The sequence below is a fragment of the Notamacropus eugenii genome, chromosome 2 (assembly GCF_028372415.1).
Source record: "Notamacropus eugenii isolate mMacEug1 chromosome 2, mMacEug1.pri_v2, whole genome shotgun sequence".
NCBI lineage: Eukaryota > Metazoa > Chordata > Mammalia > Diprotodontia > Macropodidae > Notamacropus > Notamacropus eugenii.
The window spans coordinates 111,113,829-111,135,599 of NC_092873.1; the positions used below are offsets into that span (position 1 = coordinate 111,113,829).

At 38.5% G+C, this 21,771-nt stretch overlaps 1 protein-coding gene across 5 annotated transcripts in view; it reads right to left on the reverse strand.

The window, feature by feature from the left end:
• The window catches only part of PLA2G7 (phospholipase A2 group VII), a 67,476-nt gene extending 59,856 nt beyond the window's left edge, over positions 1-7,620 (reverse strand). For 2 of the 5 annotated variants that reach the window (XM_072642370.1, XM_072642360.1), the window contains exon 1: positions 7,372-7,620. The gene's annotated coding sequence lies outside the window, so the exon portion shown is untranslated. Of the gene's footprint in view, positions 1-1,709; positions 1,770-1,999; positions 7,321-7,371 lie in introns of those variants that run through there. The other 3 variants (XM_072642362.1, XM_072642363.1, XM_072642361.1) reach the window with 3 other exon arrangements.
• Between the last annotated feature and the right edge of the window lie 14,151 nt (positions 7,621-21,771).

The following is a 21,771-nucleotide window of genomic DNA, read 5'->3' on the forward strand; positions in this document are numbered from 1 at the left end:
CCTTCTTACTTGATATCTATGATTTGTATTATATATTCACACACACTTGCCTTTATACATTTTCTCCGCAAATTAGATGGTGAGCTCTTATTTGTATCTCAAGTGCTTGTGACAAAGTAAGCATTTAATATATGCTTTCCCATTCCATTCCAAATGTTCTACCCTGATGGGAAATTTTTTAAAAAATCAACCATTGCAGAAGTATGAGCTCATGAGCTCAAGGATCATTTCCTATATAATCGTTCTATCCTTCTCAGAGTTTAGAACGTAATTTGTGTTCAGCCATTTCAGTTGGGTCCAGCTCTCTGTGACCCCATTTGGGTTTGTCTGTTTTTCAAAGCTACTGGAGTGGTTTGCCATTTTATAGACAAGGAAACTGAGGCAAGCAGGGTTGTGATTACCTAGGATCACACAGCTAGTAAGTGTCTGAGGTCAGATTTGAACTCAGGAAGGTGAGTCTTCCTAATCCTAAGCTCAGGGCTCTTTCCAGTGCACTGACCAGCTGCCCCTTTAGAATGCAATAGACTCTTAATAATGTCTGTGTAGAGCAATTTGGACCTATGCCCAAAGGGCTATAAAACTGTATGTTACTCTTTGATCCATCAATACCAATTCAAGGTCTGTATCCTAAAGAGATCATACAAATGGGAAAAGGACCCCCATATACAAGAATATTTTTGGCAGTTCTTTTTGTGGAGGCAAGCAATTGGAAATAGAGGGGATGCCCATAAATTGAGGAACGGCTGAACAAGTTGTAGCACATGAATGTAACAGAATACTGTTGTTCTATAAGAAGTGATGAGCAGGTGGATTTCAGAAAAACCAGCAGGTGGATTTCAGAAGGACTTACATGAACTGATAATGAGTGAAATGAGCAGAACCATGAGAACATTGTACACAGCAATAGCAATATTGTGTGATGAGCAACTTTGATAGACTTAACTCTTCTCAGCAACACAATAATCGAAGATAATTTCAAAAGAATCGTGATGGAAAATGCTATCCACATCCAAAGAAAGAACTATAGTCTGAATGCAGATCACATCATACACTTTACTCTTTTATTTTTTTTCTCATGGCTTCTCCCTTTTGTTCTGTTTTTTTTTTCAGAGCATGACTAATGTGGAAATGTGTTTAATATGATTGTACATGTATAGCCTATGTCAGATTGCATGCCATCTTGGGGAGGGGGAGGGGAGAGAGCAGGGAAAATTTATAACTCATGCTCTTATAAAAGTGAATGTTGAAAACTAAAAATCAATTAATTAACTTAAAAAATAATTTGTAATTTAAAATCCCTAGCCTTAAGAACTACATAAGATAACTAGGAAACAAGGAAGCCACATGAAAAGGACGTACAGCAATGCACAAATGAATAAATTCTGTGCTGATGAGAGCTTTCTAGGGCTGTATAATGTGAGCAGTTGTGTGGTATGTTAGGATAAAGCACGATGCTAAAGGCAAACTCATCAGTTTAATTCTTGTGTGAGCTTTGAATACTAGAATGTTACAGCTGGATGGGACATTAGAGTGCATGCAGTCCAGCTGGAAAACTGAGATAGGTTGAATCACTTCCCCAAGGTTGCACAGTTTTCTAAAAAGTCAGGACTAGATCCTAGGTCTTTTAGTGTTCTCTCCTTTATATTACTCAGCACAGTGTCCAGCATAAATTGGGAGCCTGACAAAGGTTTATTGACTTACTGACTCACCTGTCTTGCATATGGATCTAAGGGAAGAGAGTGTGGATTGTGATATACAACAAGTCCCCACTACCAGGAAATAAAGAAAAAACATAGTTAAAACATTTGTAATTACAAATGCCAAACAGAAGCTGAAATGATGTCCATGCAGTCTCTTAGTTTACTTCTTACTCCCAGCAATACCAGACCATGCAAGTAGCTGAACTAGCCCTTGAATGTTAATGATTTGTTTATTCAAAGCAGAAGCATTGATAAGAATCACAAAGTTAATTTACTTAGAGATGCAAGGCTGTGCTTACCTGTCGTTTGGACTTCTCCTCTGGATTATTGCAACAGCATCCCAATCCATCCCATACATCAAGGTCAGCTTAAGTTTGCTGATGTAAAACTGAGATCATATCACTCCTCTGCTTAAAAGTTTTCAATGACTCTCCATGGTTTTTGAGATGTTTTTCAGTTATATCCAATTCTTTGTGACCCCACTTGGAGTTTTCTTGGGAAAGATGCTAGAGTGACTTGCCATTTCCTTCTCCAGCTCATTTTACATACGAGGCTGAGTCAGATAGGGTGAAGTGACTTGTCTAGGGTCAGGACATGTCCGAGGTCAACTTTGAACTCAGGAAGAGAGGTCTTCCTGATTTCAGGCCTGGCATTCTATCCACTGGGCCACCCAGCTGAACTGGCTCTCCCTGGACTATTAAGTCAAGTGTGAATTCCTCAGCCTAGAAGAGTAGGCCTTCCATAAACTCACCCTTATTTTCTTTCTGGATATATCTCTCATTAGGCTCCTCTCATGCATCAACCAGACCAGCTGATTCAGCATTTTTGAAGTGGTCCTATACTTTCCTACCTCAATCTTAGTATATACCCATACTTAAATTCCTTCCCTCCTTTCCACAACTATTTTCTCAAGACAAACTGCTAACCTCTTAGACATAGCTTTCCCTGATCTTTTAACCAAACATAATTCTTCCCTCTTTTCAACTGTCATAACCTTTTTATATATCTCTCATGTAGTTAGATGGCCAAGTGGATAAAGTGCTATATGTGGTCTCGGAAAGACCTGAGTTCCAATCCAGTGTTAGATACTTAATAATGTGTGAGCCTAGTAAAGATATTTCATGCCAGCTTTAGGTCCCTCATCTGTAAAATGGGGATAATAATACCACCTTCTTCCTAGAGTTGTTGTGAAGATTAAATTAGTTAATGTCTGTAAAGGGTTTTATAATCATTAAAACACTATATAAATTTTAGCTATTATTCTGTCCTGTACTAAATTTACATGCTGTGGTTGTTTGGTTGCCTTTCAATTGTCTCTGATTCTACGTGACCCCATTTGAAGTTTTCTTGGCAGAGATTATAAAGTGGTTTGCCATTTCCTTCTCCAGCTTATTTTACAGATGAGAAAACTGAGGCAAACAGGTTAAGTGACTTGCCCAGGGTCACACAGCTAGTAAATTGACATATGCATAACAAGCCTGATTCATCCTCCTATCAAATATTAAGTTCCCTAATGACACACACTGTGACTTTTTCAATTTTTAAAAAATATATTCCTACGGTGCCTAGCTTAGGGCCTTGTACATAGCAGCTAAATCTAAAAAGTATTTTGACTTGAATCTATTTTTGAAAAGAGGGTCCCCAAAAAGACTTTTAGCAGTAGTGGATTTGCTTAGTTTCCAAAAAAATGAATGTTTGTTTTTTATTTTTTAATGATGAAATGAAAACTGCTCAGCTTGAGTCACAATAAATACAGCTGCAAAGGGCAAAAGTAATCACCAGGTTATACTCGGGCATTTGCTGTCTGCCTTTTTTTAACCCCTTGGGTTAACATACTGTGTGGCCAATCCCAACAGTCACCAGGAGTAATGAGTAAAATAGGGCATAGAAAGAGTGGGAGGCAAGACATTCCCAAATGATAAGGATCTCAGTGAATCCTCAGAACCAAGTCCACATTCCAGGGGACTCAGTCACTGGGTAAGTGAGGGAGGGCTGTACATGTGACACCTTTTATGTTTTTAACCCTCTAGAGCTAAGCAAGACAGAAGCAGTGAGATACAGTGGGAAGGGAGGAACCCACTGTCTCTGAGTTCAAATGTAACCTCTCATATTACCTATGTGACTTTGGGCAGTTGACCACTAAATGTCTCCTTGGTCTAATGAGGGATTTGGACTTACTGGAGAGTCTCCCAGGTCCCTTCCAGTTCTAGAACTATGATGCCAAGACTAAGAACATGACAGAGGGAGAATTCTCAACTCTCATCAGTCTGAAGCTACTTGACTACAAATGCTTATGAGGGCAAAAGGAAAAATCACTTTCAAATCTAATTCAGATCCTTCTCAGTTATTACATTCTGAAAACATAGATCAGGGGCTGGCTCGTAACTTGGCATTCCTGACCTTGTTTGTTAAGATATTTTGATAACTGCATTTAAAAAGCTTCCTTTTAGTATGTTGTATTTTATTTTGTAGGGCAGCAAGGTGGCAAAGTGGATAGAATGCCAGGTCTAGAGTCTGGAAGACTCATCTTCTTGAGTTCAAATCTGGCCTCAGACACTTACTAGCTGTGTGATCCTAGGCAAGTCACTTATTCCCTATTTGCCTCAGTTTCCTCATCTGTAAAATGAGCTGGAGAAGGAAATGGCAAACTACTCTAGTCTTTTTGCCAAGAAAACTCCTAATGTGGTCACGAAGAGTTGGACATGACTGAAATGACTGTATAATAACAGCAAAACCCAGGAATATAATGATATTCATTTTAAAAAGTGAATTATAGATAAATTAAAGCCATGTTAAAACAACCGCAACGGTAGTAACAATAGTTAGGAGGAGTGAGATAATTGGCATTCTTATTGTGCATTTTTAAGCATGTTACAAACATCTTATTTTATCCTTCCAACAATCATGGGAAGTAGGTTCTATTATTCTCAGCTTACAGATGAGGAAACTGAGGCAGACAGTGCCTAGGGTCACATAGCTAATGAAAGTATGAGGCTGGATTTGAACTTGTCTTCCTGACTCCAGGTCCAGAGCTCTTTCCGCTGTACCAACCACCTGCTGAACAGGTAATAACAATAACAAGTAATAAATGGTAGGTTAATAAAATCATAAATCTAGAGCCCTATGGACCCTCAGGGGCCATTTAGTCCAACCTCACCATTTTAGAGATGAGGCAACTGAAGTCAAAGGAGGTTAAGTGACTGATTCAAGGTAACACAGGTAATAATAATTTTCAAAAGGTAGAGGTGAACCCCATTCCTCTCACTTTAAATTCACTTTTTTTCCAAATTAATAATTGTACTTTCAAAAAGGACTTTCATACATATTTAATCCTCATATTTCTCCTGATACGTAGGATGTAGTTTACATTAATATCTTTATTTTACTCATGAGAAAATTGTGAAAAGGAGAAGTTATTTCCCTAAAGACGCATAGCAATATAGTGATAGGATCTAGAATTCAAATGGTACATGATGTTCAGCCACTGTTTATGAAAACAATGGTGAATTTTATTTTTTCTCCTCTTCTCAACCAGTTAATTTATCACAGATTGATAAACTGTAATAAAGTCGGTTGGCCTGATTCCACATGTGTACTATATGTGATCATTTAAAAGTAGAACCAAAGGTTTTGAGAATGCCCTAGGTAACTGATGTCACATGGAAAGGCAGTAAAGGGACAAGGGCAGAGACCAAGACATAGTGTATCTCTTGCTTAGTCCTCTAGACAACAAAAATTTCCTTGTAACTGAATAATTTTACACCTCCATCCTCCTTTGTAAAGGTGGGTGACCATGGGTGTGGGATATTATATACAATGTCAGGCAGGACATTGTTGATGGGCTGTTTTGTTTTGCCTAATCACCTTCCTCATTCCCTCTCCTTTTTCTTTTTCAATATTTATTATAAGAGTTGGCACACTAGACAAAAACTAAAGAGGTAATTTGTTGTCCTGGACTATATATATTGGCAACAGGGTTTTGTTTTTCCTTTCTTTCTCAATGAGGAAGGACAGGAGAGAAGGTAGATTTTGACTCATTGAAAAGAAATAATACTTTTTTAAGAAACAAGAGATCAACAAAAATGACTTCAATTTTTTTTAAGCTTGCAAAATTTCATCTCTAATTAGGTCTAATGAAAATGTAGGCAGTATTTAGTATGTCTGTCAATGGCCTACACAGGGCTTAATATTGTCCACATTCCAAGGGGTCAAGCAATACTACGTAGTAGATGCCCAATAAATAAATACAAATTAGAGAGAAAGTGCTGTACAAGAGGAAGAATGTTTTGGAATAAAGGACCTAGATGGAAATCCTGCCTTTGACAAACTATTTGTGTGACTCTGCGTAAGTCCCCTAATTTCTCTTGTCCTTAATTTCCTTATCTGCAAAATGCAGGGGTTGAGCTGGATCAGTGGTGTCAAACTCAAGTGGAAAGCCACTAATCAGAACGTAAAGATCTCTGAAGGTAAATATTGACCTGGTATTTAAAATGCAACATCTGTCTTATTATGTTTTTTTTATTATTTTGTTAAATATTCCCTAATCTGGTTCAGCTGCAAGCCTAGCGATTTGACAGTTCTGGGTTAGATGGATGATTATTAAGATTCCATTCAGTTCTAAATCTATCCTCTTTCCTTTTAGAGTGGAAAACTGGGTTGAATTTTAAACCTATATCTTAGTACTGCACCTTTTCAGACTATTAAAAGCTCAAAGATCATCTCTGCCCTCTGGTTAAAAAAATGACTAGAGGGATAGGGGGAAATGACTTGCCCTTCTCCCCAACATTCATTTATAGGGCTGCAGTATTAGCTTGATTTCCTCTTTCTTTAATCGCCCAGTAAGTGACTTGCTCTAACCCACCTTTCCTTTCACATTTTTCCTCTATCTTGAAACAGCAGTAGGTGCAAATCACAATATAACTGCCAACCAACAACATGGCAACCTTTCCAATGCTACCAAAAAAAGATCTTACTATAGATCTTATGACAGGTTAGGCATGTTTTTCCAAAGACAGAAACTTCTGCCAAGGGATGCAACTGAGGTGTGAAGCAATGTTCTTCCCAGGCGTTGCAACATATTTCATTAAAACAACCATCCCTTGTGGCATGCTGATCTTATCCTGTGCCATCTCAAACATCATTCAGCACCAGCGTGAGCTGGCAGGAAACAACAATCTGGAGTTTGAGCTATGGATGGGACTGGGGTCAGTGGGTATTTAAAACTCAGTACCTCAGGATTGGGTTTTACAGGGTTAATACTACCGAAAGCCTCTTTGGCCCGGCGAGAGACAAACGGGCAGTTATTTATTCAGCTTTCCAGCCTCCTCACCACCGCACTCTGCCTTGGGTATTTCCAGACCAGGTCCCTCTCAAAGGATAAGGTTTGGGGAAGAGCAAACACTTGGGTTCTGTAACTGGGCTCCTTTTGTTCTCTGGCTCTGACCAGGTCCTGGCCACCCTCCAGCCAATGGAAATCTCATTCTCCCACATTTTCCTCTTTAGCACTCGCAGCCTAACCTGGGTTCCATTTCCTCCTCTCCCGAGCGATGAATCCCTCAAAGTGGGGGGAAAGAGTCCCCGCAATAGCAACCCTCAATTGGGAACCTGCCTTCACTTTTAGCTTCCGCATGCCCTCCCTCTCCTTCCCTGCAATCCGCAGCCCTCTACTTACCCCTCTGCTGGACTGCTCCTAACACCAGAAGTCTCCTTGCTAAGCCCTAGGTCCGCTACAGGGGTCTAAGAACGTGTCCTGGCCAATCCGAGCCTCGGCCTCCGACACCGCCTCCACCTCTGGATGATTTCCCGCCCCCTTTTCCTCCCCCCACCCACTGTGCTGCAGCTGTCGATTCTTTAGCTACTTAAGGCCGTTGGGATAGAAAAGCCTCTCTCCTCCCCTTTGCCCCTCTCACGCAGGATTCAGCTCTTTTTATCATCCCCTTCCTCCCCAGTATCACTGTAGGGTAAAGGGAGGGGCAGAGGGCGGAGTTGATCTCCATCTGCCCACTCATAAACCTTAGCTTTGCACCTTAGCTGTCTCTGGGTCACCCGAAGGCTTCTGCAGCCTTGCAGCCGACTTGCCCGGACCTCCTGCCTCCGCTTTCTCTCCAGGGAACCCAGAAACCCGGACCTGACTGTGTGTAATGTGTGCAAAGTGGGGTCCTGCACCGCCCACTCCACCAGACGTGTGTCCTGAAACAACTCACTCTTAGTATTTAATATGACAGCGAGTGATTGAGGCAGCGTGCTAGGCACTAAAGACTCAACACAAAATCCAAAAGCTCTCTGCCTTCACGGAGCCCATATTTTATCGGAGGGAAACGTAAAGGTTTATTAACTGACTGGCTGATTCGAGGAGAGGCACTTGACTGGAGCCTTGAAGTGAGCTTAGAATTGCTAGAGGAAGAAGTAAGTAGGGAGAACACTAAGGATTAATCAATCAACACAACAGGCAATGTGCTAGGAGCTAGGGATACAGCATGGGGCATGGGGCACAGACTGCAAAGGTACGGAGGCTGGAAATGGATGTCCTGCTTGGGGAGTGACAAGTAGACCAGGCTGTCTGAAACATAGAGTGCCTAGAAAGGTAGAAGGCATGAGGGAGCAATAATATGAAATCCATCTAGAATACAGTTTCCTTTAGGCTTCAGTGGGTAGATGGATGGGAATATATATATATATATATATATTAGCCTCTAAAGGAAGTGTAGCATTTCCTTCATTTATGAATGTAAGCCACAAACAATTGTTTTGAGAAAAAGTTCATGGCCTTCACCACACTGCTAAAGGAGTCCATGACACAAGAAGGTTAAGAACCCCTGGTCTAGAGGACCTCCTTTAATTTTACCAACAAAATCTGATTAAATAATGCTGATGGAAATGATTGTAGAAAACTGAAATAAATTAATTTTTAAAAAATAAAAACCAAAAAAAATAATGCCAATTATTTGGTTATTCTGAAATCATTTTAATCCTTTCAACCTCCCCCCCTCAATATAAAAATACACACACACACAGACACACACACACATTCAACTCTATTTTGTAATCTGCTAAGACCAATGTTTTAGTGTATAAGGATAGTAATTAGGTGAATTTCCCTCACCATCTTTGGAAAGGCTAAATTTAATGTCACCCTACATAGCTCAGTTTTATCCAGAGTAATTTGGATTAATTAATCTTAATTAAGCCTTGTCTATCAGGAGGTCAAAAGCCAAACTGCAGAATATTAAGAAGAGAGTACCAGTCAGTCAAGAGCATTTATTATCTACTATGTGCCAGACACTGTGGTTAACTTGGAAATACAGTCAAAGGCCACACTTGAGGACCTAGAAGACCACATGTGGCCTCAAGGCCCAAGGTTCCCCACCTCTGAATTGTCACTACTTTCAAGGAGTTTACAATCTAATGAGGAAACAATTAGCAAACCATATACAGGATAAATAAGAAATAATTAACAGTGGAAAGACAGTGGAATTAAGAGGGACTGGGGAAGGCTGTAGAAGGTGGGATTTTATTTGGGACCTAAAGGAAGCCAGGGGAGGGCAGTAGTTGGAGTGGAGAATGGAGAGTCTTCTAGGCTGAGGGAACAACTAGAGAAAATGCCTGGAGCAGGGAGATAGATTATCTTGTACATGGACCATCCAGAAGGAGAATGTAAGATCAAAGAGTATGAATCCAGGGGTAAAGTGTAAGAAAACTGGAAAGGCAGGAGGGAGCTAAGTTATAAAAGCTTTGATCACCAAACAGCATTTTATATTTGTTCCTGGAGGCAATAGGGAACCACATGAGTTTAGGTGAGAGTAGGTGAGAGTGAGGGGGTGACCTTCATTTGAGGAAAATCACTTTAGTGGCTGAATGGAGGATGGGTGGAGTGGAAGAGACTTGAGGCAGGGTGACCCACCAGCAGGCTATTGCAACAATCTAGATGTGAATTGATCAGTGATGAGGAGTCAAGGAAGATAGAAGAATGATACAGGAACCCCAAGACTGGAGTTCCCTGCATGGGCCTTCTGGAAAAGAACTCTAGGACTCAAGCATTCTTGAGGTCAAGGTGGTAAAGATAAATTATTCTTTTCACTTGGCAAGAGTTCTTTGGGAACCTGCAATTTTAATGGGGTACAGGTAAAGTTTATATAGGATATTCTATAGTATAACATGTGCCAAGTGTGATTACTATGTGATTCAGGGTGGGATTAGGGAGGGGTTAAGGAGTGGTTAGTCCTTAAAGGAACATGCACTTTTAGTATCTACTGCACAGGTATTTTACCCAGAGTTCATCTGGAAATAGCCCAAGGGGGATGCTACATGGAGATTTGGTTTTAGGCTTGAAACATCACTAAGACAATTAACAATCAGGACTGACTAAGTAATACCAGGATGCTCTCATCAGTGTGTTGGTAGACAAGATAAATGTAAGGGACTATATGTATGTTTAAGTCTAGGATATATATGATTGCTCAGTAATAAATGTCCTTATGACCCAGTACACAGTCAGTTCAACCAGTACACAGCTGGTTGAGACAAATAAATTCTATAGGTGCAACTGGCTACTGTAGCAGGAAGGGAGATAACGATTTTTACTGGGGCAGGCTGGGGAGAAACTGCCTGGGATAGTGTTTTGAGGTTAGGGAGAAATGTGCTTTTTAGAGAGAAATGGGATTTTAGCATTGGATTCCAAGCACAGGCACCCAAGCACCTCATCACTGAGGACTTACACCAGAGCGTAAAGAAGAGAAGGGAGTGTAGTGGAGAGATGGCACAAAGATGAAATCAACAAACTTTGGCAATAGCTTGGGTATGGGAAAAGGGGTGACAGTGAGTCCAGGATGACTCCTACGTTGTGAGCTTGACTGATGGGAGAATGGTGTTGGCCTCTATAGACACAGGGAAGGTCAGAGGGATGAAGTGGGAGGGAAATTTAGGGGGAAAGATAATGAATTTGGTTTTGGACATTCTGAGTTTAAGATGTTTATGGAACATCTATTTCAAGATGTCTGAAAGGCAGTTGTAGATCTCAGATTGAGATCTGACTTTCTACATTCATTGAAAAGTGAAACAAGCCCAGAAAAGTTAAGTAATGTGCCCAAGGCCACAAAGATATACTATAACATGCTGCTTCTCACATATACTTCAGGCATTAATTCTGTGGGGGCAGGCTGGATCTTAATCATCTGAACCCTAAGAGGCTAAGAAAAATAACATCAGAGATTTGTTTTCTTTTAAAAAATAGCATATAAATAAGATGGGGACAATAATAATGACAATTTAAGATCTGTAGTGCACATTCCAACAGCTCCTCAATGAACTAAAGAGCTGGATTATTATCCATGTTTTACAGATGAGAGAGCTGAAGCACTGAAAAATTGTGTGACTTGTCCATGAAAATGAGAAGTTTTTATGAATTTGGTGCTCTTTGGAATAAAATCCATGTTAGCTTAATCGAATTTTCTTCATTTCTCTAACTGAATTGAACTTGTAAAGGCAGTTTGGCCTCTGGCAACAACAAACTAAAAATAAGAACAGAGTAGACTACAGTATAGGGAGACCTGAGATCAAATCCAGTCTCAAATATATGAGCTTGGGCAAGCCTCAGTTTCTTCTACTGTAAACTGAGTATAATAATAGCACTTACTTCCCAGGGTTGCTGTGAAATAATCATTAAAAAGTACTTAATAAATGATTGTTCCTTCCCTTCTTCCCCCATTCTTTTAGAACAGCAACTTTAAACCCAAAGGCTAAATGATAAAACTGAATACTCCATGGCACACTCAAAGAAGAGACATAAGAACAAGTAATAAATTATTTTATCTACCTATATTTCATCATCATCAGATAATAGGTACTCTATGCCAGACACTCTGTGGCATTTATGGGAGGAAAAGACCCAAGACCTGTTTTCATCTACAAGAATTCATTGTAGGTAGGAAGCCAAGATGGCAGAATGAAGTTAGAATTTTTACTGAGCTCTCTCAACACATTCCCTTTACAACTATTCAAAAAACACACCAGACCAAATTCTGAGTAGGAAAGTCAAGAAAAAAAATTACGAGTCATTTTTTCAGCCCTGGGCAGCTTAGGAAGACAAAAAGAGTCTGTGGACACTAAGGAGGGAGCAAGCTGGGAACTGAGTATCATGGAAGCAGCAGCAGCTGTGGGATGGAGCAGCAGCAGGGAGAAGCCCACTGACCATAAGGGGACTGAACACCTTGTTAGAGATTTCAAAGGATCCCATTCCTACATCATATTAGGACAAAGAAGAAACAGGTCTCATCTAACAATTCTGCTGCTCATTTCCCAGTTAAAGTCCCAGGCTAGAATGGAGAAGAACAGTTACACTCATAAGGGAGCAGGGACCATATATGGGAAATGATCAGAATGTAGACCAGTAAGGCAGTGTACATTGCTCTCTACAGATCATAGCACTTTGGAATCACTGAAAGCTTAGACACTCCCACTGAGCTATAAAAGCAGCAGAAAGACACAAAAGACAGAAGTTCAGACAAGACATTCCCTTATTCTCAGTGAGGGAGAGCAGTGTCATATTCTAGTATAAATTTCCAAGTCAAGAAATAGGTTGGAAAAATAAGTAAACAATATACAAAATATGACCAAAAAACCACTTGATGACAGGAAAATTCAAGATACAAACTCAGAAGAAAATAATGATTTGAAAACATGTATAAGAAAAGCCTCAAAGGAAAAAAATGCAGGTTGGACACAAGGCAAACAAGAGTTCCTAGAAGAGCAAAATGAAAAGATTTTTAAAAAGCAAAAAAAAGTTTAAAAATTAAAAATCAGGTTAAAGTGGAGAGAAAAATTGAGGAAAATTGGATTTGTACAATGGAATTATGAAAAAAGAATTAGCAGTTCAATAAAAAAGGCACTAAAAATACTACAGAAAATACGTCATCAAAAATCAGAATTATTCAAATGATGAAAGATGTGCCAAAATACTGAAACAATAACTCCTTAAAAATTAGAGTTGATCAAGTGGAAGATAATCACTCCCTGAGACATCAAGAAACAATAAAACAAAGTCAAAGGACATAAAAAGAAAAGAAAAAAGAAAATGTTAGTCATCTCATGGGAAAAATGACTGACCTTGTGAGGAAAGGTAATTTAAGAATTACTGGGCTACTTGAAAACCATGATCAAAAAAGCAGAGTCTTGATATCATAATTCAAGAAATTACAAAGCAAAACTTCCCAGATATCTTAGAACAAGAGGGCAATGTAGAAACTGAACGAATCTACCAATCATTTCCTCAGAGATTCCCAGAATGAAAACTCTCAGGAATTCTATAATCAAATTCCAGAATTCCCAAGTACAATAAAAAACACTGAAAACAGTCAGAAATAAACCATTCAAAAACCATGAAACCACAGTGAGCATCACAGAAGATTTAGCAGCTATCACTGTAAAGAACTGGAGAGCTCAGAATATGATATTCCAGAAAGCAAAGGATGCGGGATTAAAACCAAGAATAAGATACCCAGAAAAACTGTGTATAATCCTAAAAGAGGAAAAATGGATATTTAATGAAATAGAGTATTTTCAAGCCTACCTGATGAAAAGAGCAGAACTGAGCAGAAAATTTGATGCTGAAACACAAGACTCAAGAAAAGCATAAGAAGGTAAACAGGAGTGAAATTTAATAAGGGATTTGACAAGATTAAACTATTTAAATTCATATATGGGAAGATGATACATGGAACTCAAAAGAACGTTATCATAATTAAGGTTAGTAGTTTAGTCAAAGGACATGGATGTGAGTCTATTATATTGGGATGATCAAAAAAGAATGGGAGAATGAGAGAGAGATGCATTGGAAGAAGGGGGAAGGGAGAGGAAGAATAGGGGGAAATTATCTCATATAAAAGAGGTGCACAAGAAAGAGCTTTACAATGGAGGGGAAAATGAGAGGGGGAATGGGTAACATTTGAACCTCACTCTCACCTGAACTAGTTCAAGGAATTAGGTATGCACACACAGACACACACAGACATATTCATCTTACCCAACAGGGAAGTAGGAGGGGAAAATGATAAGATAAAGGGAGAGGTGATAAGAAGGAAGGAAGATTAAAAAAGACAGTGGGCCGAAGCAAAACAATGGAAAGTAAAAATAGACCTCATTAAAGCAATAATTAGGAAAATTATATTTGCTAAAAATATCTTTGACAATGAATCAATATCAATATTGAACAAAAATGCAACAAATAGCACAGTATCCAAATTCTTGAAGGAAAATTAATTGTGTTGTAGGAAGAAATAGATAGTAAAACTATATTAGAGGGGGACCTAATTTACCCACTCAAGCAACTTTGAAAACTGTATGGCTATAATCAACACAGTAACTAGCCATAATTCCAGAGGACTGATAATGAGGCATGCTGTCTACCTCCTGACAAAGAGGTCATGGATTCAGGGAGCAGAATGAGATAAATTTCTGTTTTGAGCCTGGCAAATGAGAGAACTAATACTCTGCCTTCCCCTTTCCCCCAATGGCATTGGGGAATAGATAGAAGGGAAAATAAATTTCTGCTCATTTTTTAAAATAACATTAATTCAAAAAAAAATACCTATTGCCTATGCTTCAACATACTTTTGCATAGACACCCTTTGCAGAAATTTTTAATCTTTTTTGTTCTATGGATCATTTCAACAGTTTAGTGAAGCCTTTTGGATCCATTCTCAGAATATTTTTAAATGTATATAATCAAATGCATAGCATTAGAAAGGAAAACCAATTATGCCAAAATAAATTTTATCAATTTTAAATTCATGGATCTAATTTTAAGAACTCTTGATTTAGAGATTCTGCTTCTAGGATCCAAGAAGGTGGAATAGGCAGTAAATTGCCATATCTTCAAACAACTGTAAGAAGCACCTCAAAACAAATCCTGGAACACTAGAACCAGAAAAAAGAAGGGGGGAAACAATCTTTGAAAGCCAGAAACTTGGAAGATAAGCAAGAAAAATCGTCTCACTCTGGTATAAAGGGAGTGCAGTCCAGTACAGGAAGTGTTCCAGCAAGCCAGCAACAAGCACCACCCAGCAAGCCAGTGGTACATCCTGATCCCCAGTGTGGTGGAGCAGGCAAACACCAAAACCAGGAGCCCCACTTGACTCAGTTTAACCAGGGGAATGGATCGACTCCAGCTCTCAGAATGCATTGTGGTTCAGCATAGCCCTGGGCAAAGATGCATCTTCCAGAAGCCAGATTCCACATGTTTCTGCATAGTCCAGAGCAAAGAGAAAACCTCCAGCATCCAGACTTCCACATACTTCAGTGTAGCTCCTGGCAAACAGATAAATGCCAACTCTCTGGATACCTAAGCAAACACACAGTTGTCAATTCCTGGCCCTTTCTGCAGGCTACAGTAAAGCCCTGGGCAAACACAGCACCCTCCAGTGACCAGATCACTATGTGTAGCCCTGGGAAATGCAAAAACACTCCACTGGCCTCAGGACACACCAAATACCTTTACTAAGATTCCAGCTCAGCACCAGGCAAGCTATGAGATTCTTAAAGCCACTAACAGTGCCAGCCATCCCCATCCCAACCCCACAGCACAGTACCAGACACTAGGGTCAGTCGTAGGCCCCAGTGCAACATCAGTGCAGCACCAGGTAAATAGCCAGGGTCTGTAGCCCCTGGCACAAAAGCCTGAGACAGTTCCCCTACCACCCCAGGAACAGAGATCAAATTCAAAAGAAAGGAAAAAGGTCAATAAAGATGAACAAAAAACAACTAAAAAAGAATTTGTCCATGGAAAGTTATTATAGTGACAGGGAGGAAGACACAAATTCAGAAGAAGACAACAAAATCAAAACAGCTATGGGCAAAACCCCAAAGAAAAACAGGATGTGGTCTCAAGACCAGAAAGAACTTATAAAGAGTTTGAAAAGGAGATCAAAATCGTATAAGAGAAGTAGAAAAAACTTTGGGAAAAGAAATGCAAGAGAATGATGAAAATATCATTCCAATTGATAGCTTGGAAAAAGAAAACAACTACTTAAAAAGTAGAATTGGCCAAATGGAAAAGGAGATATAAAGATCCACTGAGAAAAACAACTCCTTAAACAGTACAACTGGCCAAACAGAAAAGAAAGTACAAAAGCTAATTGAAGAAGACAACACCTTAAAAGACAGAATTGGGCAAGTGAAAACTAACAACTCTCATGAGACATCGAAAATCAATCAAACATGCAAAAAATGGACAAAATGGAAGAAAATGTAAAATACTTCATGGAAGAAAACAACTAATCAGGAAAAATAGATCCAGGAGAGACAATATCAGAATCATTGGGCTACCTGAAAGCCATAATCAAAAGGAGGATCTGGACAGCATCTTTCAAGAAATTATGAAGGAAAACTTCTTTGATATCCTGGAACCAAAGGGCAAAATAGGCATTGAAAGAATCCACCAATCACCCCAGGGAAATAGATCCTAAAATAAAAGCTTCAAGGAATATTATAGTCAAATTATAGAACTATCAGGTTAAGGAAAAAATACTGCATGTGTCCAGAAAGAAATACTTAAAATATCAGGGAGTCACAATCAGCAATACACAGGACTTGGAAGCTGGAATATTAAAAGATTGCAGGTCATAGAACATGATAGTCTGCAAGTCAAATAAACTAAGACTACAACTAGAATCACTCAGCAAAATTAAGTAAAATATCTCAAGGAAAAAACAAGGTCATTCAATGAAATAGAAGGATTTCAATTTTCATAAGGAGAAAATCAGAGTTAAGCCAAAAGTTTGATCTCCAATATCAAGACCCAAGAGAAGCATAAGCAGGTAAAAAAGGAAAAGTAAACATAAGGGATTCAATAGAGCTAAACTGTTTACATCTCTACATGAGAAGATAATACTTGTATTTCTTAAAGAAATGTATCACTAATTTTACAGCTACAAGGATATAAGGGTATAAGGAAATGTGAAGGAATAGCATAAAAATAAGTAATGAGAAAGAGGAGTACAATGGGTATACAGAAAGAAGGGAGAGGTAGAATAGGATAAATTATTTCATGTGTAGAGGCATGAAAACCTATTACAGTGGAGAGGAAGATGGGAGGGTGGGCAATGGACCTCACTTGAACCTTGTTTTCATTAATATTGGCTCAAAGAGGGAATAATATATGGAATCAGTTGAATATAGAAATCTATCTTACCTGACAGGGAAGTAGAAGGGGAAGAGATTAAATAAAGGGGTGGGAGTGGGGACTGACAGAAGGGAAAGCAGATCAAGGGAGGTGGAAGACAGAAGCAAAACACTGGTGAAAAGGGAAAGGGTGAAAGGAGAGAGGACAAAAAGGAGAAAGAATAAGATGGAGGAAAAACAGAGGTAGTAATCATAACTGTGATGTGACTAGGATGAACTCTCTCATAAAATAGAAGCAGATAGCAGAGTGGATCAAAAACCAGAATCCTACTTTTTGTTGTTTACAAGAAAAATATTTGAAGCAGAGAGATACATATGGAGAAAAAGTAAGGGGCTGGAGGAGATTCCATTATGCTTCAGCTGAAGTAAAAAAAAGAAAGCTAGCAATCCTGATCTCACAAAGTAAAAGCAAAAATAGACCTAATTAAAAGAGACAAAGAAGAAAACTACATCTTGCTAAAAGGTACCATAGACAACAAAGCGAGATCAATGCTAAACATATATGCACCAAGTGGTAAAGCATCCAAATTCTTAAAGAAGTTATGTGAGTTAAAGGAAGAAATAGACAGCAAAATTGTACTAGAGGGAGACCTCAATTGTCCCCTCTCAGAACTCAATAAATCCAAGCAAAAAAAAAAAAAATAAACAAGAAACTAAGGAGGTAGACAGAGTATTTTTAAAAGTTAGATATGCCAGACCTTTGGAGAAAATTGAATGGAAACAGAAAGGAATGTACCTTTTTCTCAGCAGCACATGGAACCTACACAGAAATTGACCATGTAGTAATAGGACATTAAGCCCTGAAAATCAAATGTAGAAAGGCAGAAATATTAAAGGGTATTCTTTTTGGACCATAATACAAAAAAAAAAATTACATTCAACAAAGGGCAGTTGAAAGATAGATTAAAAATTCATTGGAAACTAAATAATCTCATCCTAAAGAATAAGTGAGTTGAAGGACAAAGCATAGAAATAATGATAATTATTTAATAATAACAATTTTATTGAAGAGAATGACAATAAGATAACATAGCAAAATTTATGGGGATGCAGCCAAAGTAGTATTAAGGGGAAAAGTTATGCATCTAAATTCTTACATCAACAAAATGGAGGAAGAGCAGATTAATGAATTAGGCATGCAACTAGAAAAAAACAAATTAAAAATCCCCAATTGAGCACCAAATTGGAAATCTTGAAAATCAAATGTAAGATTAATAAGATTGAAAGTTAAAAAAAAAACTATTGAACTAAAAAAATACATGTAGGAACTGATTTTATGAAAAAATAAAACAAGCCATTGATTACTTTGATTTAAAAAAAGAAAGAAGGAAAACCAAATATCCAGTACCAAAAAGAAAAAGGATGAAACTAGCACCAATGAAAAAGAAATTAAAGAATATTAGGAAATATTTTGCCCAATTTTATGCCAACTAATATGATAATCTGAGTGAAATTGATGAATATTTCCTAAAATAAAATTACCTAGATTAATAGATTAGGAAATAGAGTGTCTAAATAACCCCATCTTAGAAAAAGAAATTAAACAAGCTATTAATGAGCTTCCTAGGAAAAAATTCCTACAATCAGATGAGTTCATGAGTGAATTCTACCAAATATTAAAAGAACAATTCAATGCTATGTAAACTATTTGGAAAAATAAGGTGGAGTCCAAACAAACTGCTTTTATTTATTTATTTTTCTGAGCTCATAAATCTTTATTTTTGTTTTTTTATTTTCATTTTTCAACACTCACTTCCACAAAATTTTGAATTCCAAATTTTCTTCCCATCTCCTCCTTACCCCCACCTCAGGACAGCATGCATTCTGATTACCCTTTCCTCCAACCTGCCCTCCCTTCTATCACCCACCCCTTAATTTCCTTTCCTTTTATTTTCCTGTAGAGCAAGGTAGATTTCTATACCCCATTGACTATATATCTTATTTCCTAGTTGCATGTAGAGGTTGCTAAATCTTGTTTCATCCTGATTGTGTTTCCACAATACTTGAATTGTTTCTGGCTGCTTGTAATATTTTTCTCCTTGATGTGGGAACTTTGGAATTTGGCTACAATATTCCTAGGAGTTTTCCTTTTGGGATTTCTTTCAGGAGGTGATCGGTAGATTCTTTCCATTTCTATTTTATCTTCTGGTTCTAGAATATCAGGGCAGTTTTCCTTGATAATTTCTTGAAAGATGATGTCTAGGCTCTTTTTGACCATGGCTTTCAGGTACTCCAATATTTTTAAATTATCTCTCCTAGATCCATTTCCTAGGTAAGTTGTTTTTCCAGTGAGATACTTAACATTGTCTTCTATTTTTTCATTCTTTTGGGTTTGTTTTATAATTTCTTGATTTCTCATACTTGATTTTCAAAATCCTTTTTGAGTTCTTCCAAGGCCTGAGAATAATTCACATTTTTCTTGAAGACTTTGGATGCAGGAACTTTGACTTTGTTGTCTTCTTTTGGTTGTATGTTTTCATCTTCCTCGTCACCAATGATATAAGAAAATACCTCTTCCCTGAGAAAGTAAGAATTTATAGTCTGTTTCTTCCCTCCCCACTCCCCAATTTGCTCATTTTCCCAGACAATTACTTGACTTTTGAGCTCTTTGTTAGGTGGAGGGCTCCAGAAGAAGCCTCCATTTCAGCACTGGCTGCTGCCTCTCTGGGGCTAGATCTGGGGTTGGTTCTGGGGTTGGGTCTAGGGCTGGGGCCATATCATGTTCCCCTCTCAGCCTGGTTGGAGACCCTTCCCACTGACCTTTGAAAGCTGTCTTTGGCTTTTGTAGGTTGAGAAGTCTGAAAACTTCGGCAGCTGCCTGTGATTCAGTCCCCTAAGGCCTTCTCCAGCTCTCCTGGCCCATGTTGAACTGCACTGTGCTCCCAATCTGGCCCCTTCCCATCAACCCTCTAGATTTTCTTGGGCTAGAAATCTGCTTCAATCCATCACTCTGTGACTTCTGCTGCTCCATAATTTGTTCAGGGTAATTTTTACAGGTTTTTTGAGGGATTTGGGGGGAGAGCTCTAGCAGATCTCTACTTCTAGTCTGCCATCTTGGTTCTGCCCCTCCAAAACTGCTTTTATGACAAAATATGGTGGAAATATCTAAGTTAGAAAGAGCTAAAACAGAGAAAGAAAATTATAAGCTGATTTTTCTGATGAATATTAATGCAAAAAAATTGACCAAAATACTAGCAAGGTGATTACAACAATATCACAGGTATTGTACGCTATAACCAGCTGGGTTTTGTATCAGAAATGCAAGATTGTTTCAATATTAGGAAAACTCTCAATAGAATTGACCACATCAATAATGAAACCAACAGAAAACATATGCTTAGCTCAGTAGATGCTGAAAAAGTTTTTGACAAGATACAGTACCCCTACCTGTTAAAAACACAAGAAAGTGTAGGAATAAAGGGAGCATTCCTTAAAATGATAAGTAGTACCTATCCGAAACAATCAGCAAGCATTATCTGTAATGGGGATAAGCTAGAAGTCTTCCTAATAGGATCAGGGGTGAAGCAAGAATGCCCATTATTACCACTACTATTCAATATAGTACCAGAAATGTTAGCTATACCCATAAAAGAAGAAAAAGAAATCAAAGAATTAGAATAGGCAACGAGGAAACAAAACTGTCCCTCTTTGAAGATGATCCGATGGTGTGCTTAGAGAACTCTAGAGAATCAATGAAGTTAACTTCTATTTGGAGAATACAGACCTTTGGGGGGCATTTGAGGGGGATTGAATTCTTACCTTTGTTTTTCTTCCTAGTTTTCTTTATGTATGTAAGTATATATTTAGTTATATGTTAGATGCATATTTACTTATGCTATTCTAAACTCGACAAACACCAACAACCTCGAACATCTCCACATATAAAAAACAGAAGGAGCTGTGTACATGTTAAGTTGTAAATTTCAGCATATACATGTTGGATTTTGCTTTCTGAATTTATTTTAAAGTGCATACTAAATCCAACATATTAGTTATTAAAGCTGTCTTGCTTTTCTGTCTCTCTCTAAACTTCCCTCTGTTCTCTTCTGTACATTTAAAAATGCTTTATCAATACCCTCCTTTTCTTCCTTTCTTCTCTGCCTTCCTCTTTTCCTCCTTTCCTTCCTTTTTTCCCCTCTTCCTTCTTTCTTTCATTCTTTCTTTTCCCTTTTTCTTCCTTCTCTCACTCCCTCCATCTTTTTCTCCTTTCCTTTCTTCCTCCTTTCATTCCTTCCTTCCTCCTTCTTCTTCCTTCTTTCACTCCCTCCCTGACTTCCTTTCTTCTTTTTGCATACTAGATCCTTTTCTCTGTTTCACCTGGTGATCTCATCAACTTCCATGGATTCAGTTATTATTTCTATGCTGATAATTCTCAGATCTACTTATTGAGTCCTAACTTCTCTCTTAGTAGCGTCAAGTCTCCACTTGCTTATTGGATATCTTGAAGTAGACGTCCTGGGAACATTTTAAGCCCAACATGTTCAAAATTGAACTCGTTATCTTCCTCCCCAAGGCCTTTCCTCTTTCTAACTTTCCTATTGCTATTGAGGTCACTACCATCCTCCAAGCCACCCAGGCTCACAACCTTGGAATAATCCTGAGCTCCTCAACCTCTCTCACACCTTCCCTCCATATCCAATTTGTTACCAAGTCTTGTCAATTCTACCTTCATAGCATCTCTCATGTATACCTGCATTGTCTCCCTTGACACAGATACCACATTGGTGGAGGCCGTCCTCACTTCGTGCCTGGAGTATTGCAATAGCCTTCTGGTTGGTGTCCCTGCCTCATGTTTCTCTCTTCTCTAACCATCATCCTCTCAGCTTTCAAACTGATCTTACTAAAATGCAGGCCTGACCATGTGACCCCTACAAACCCCATTGAATAAATTCTAGTGATT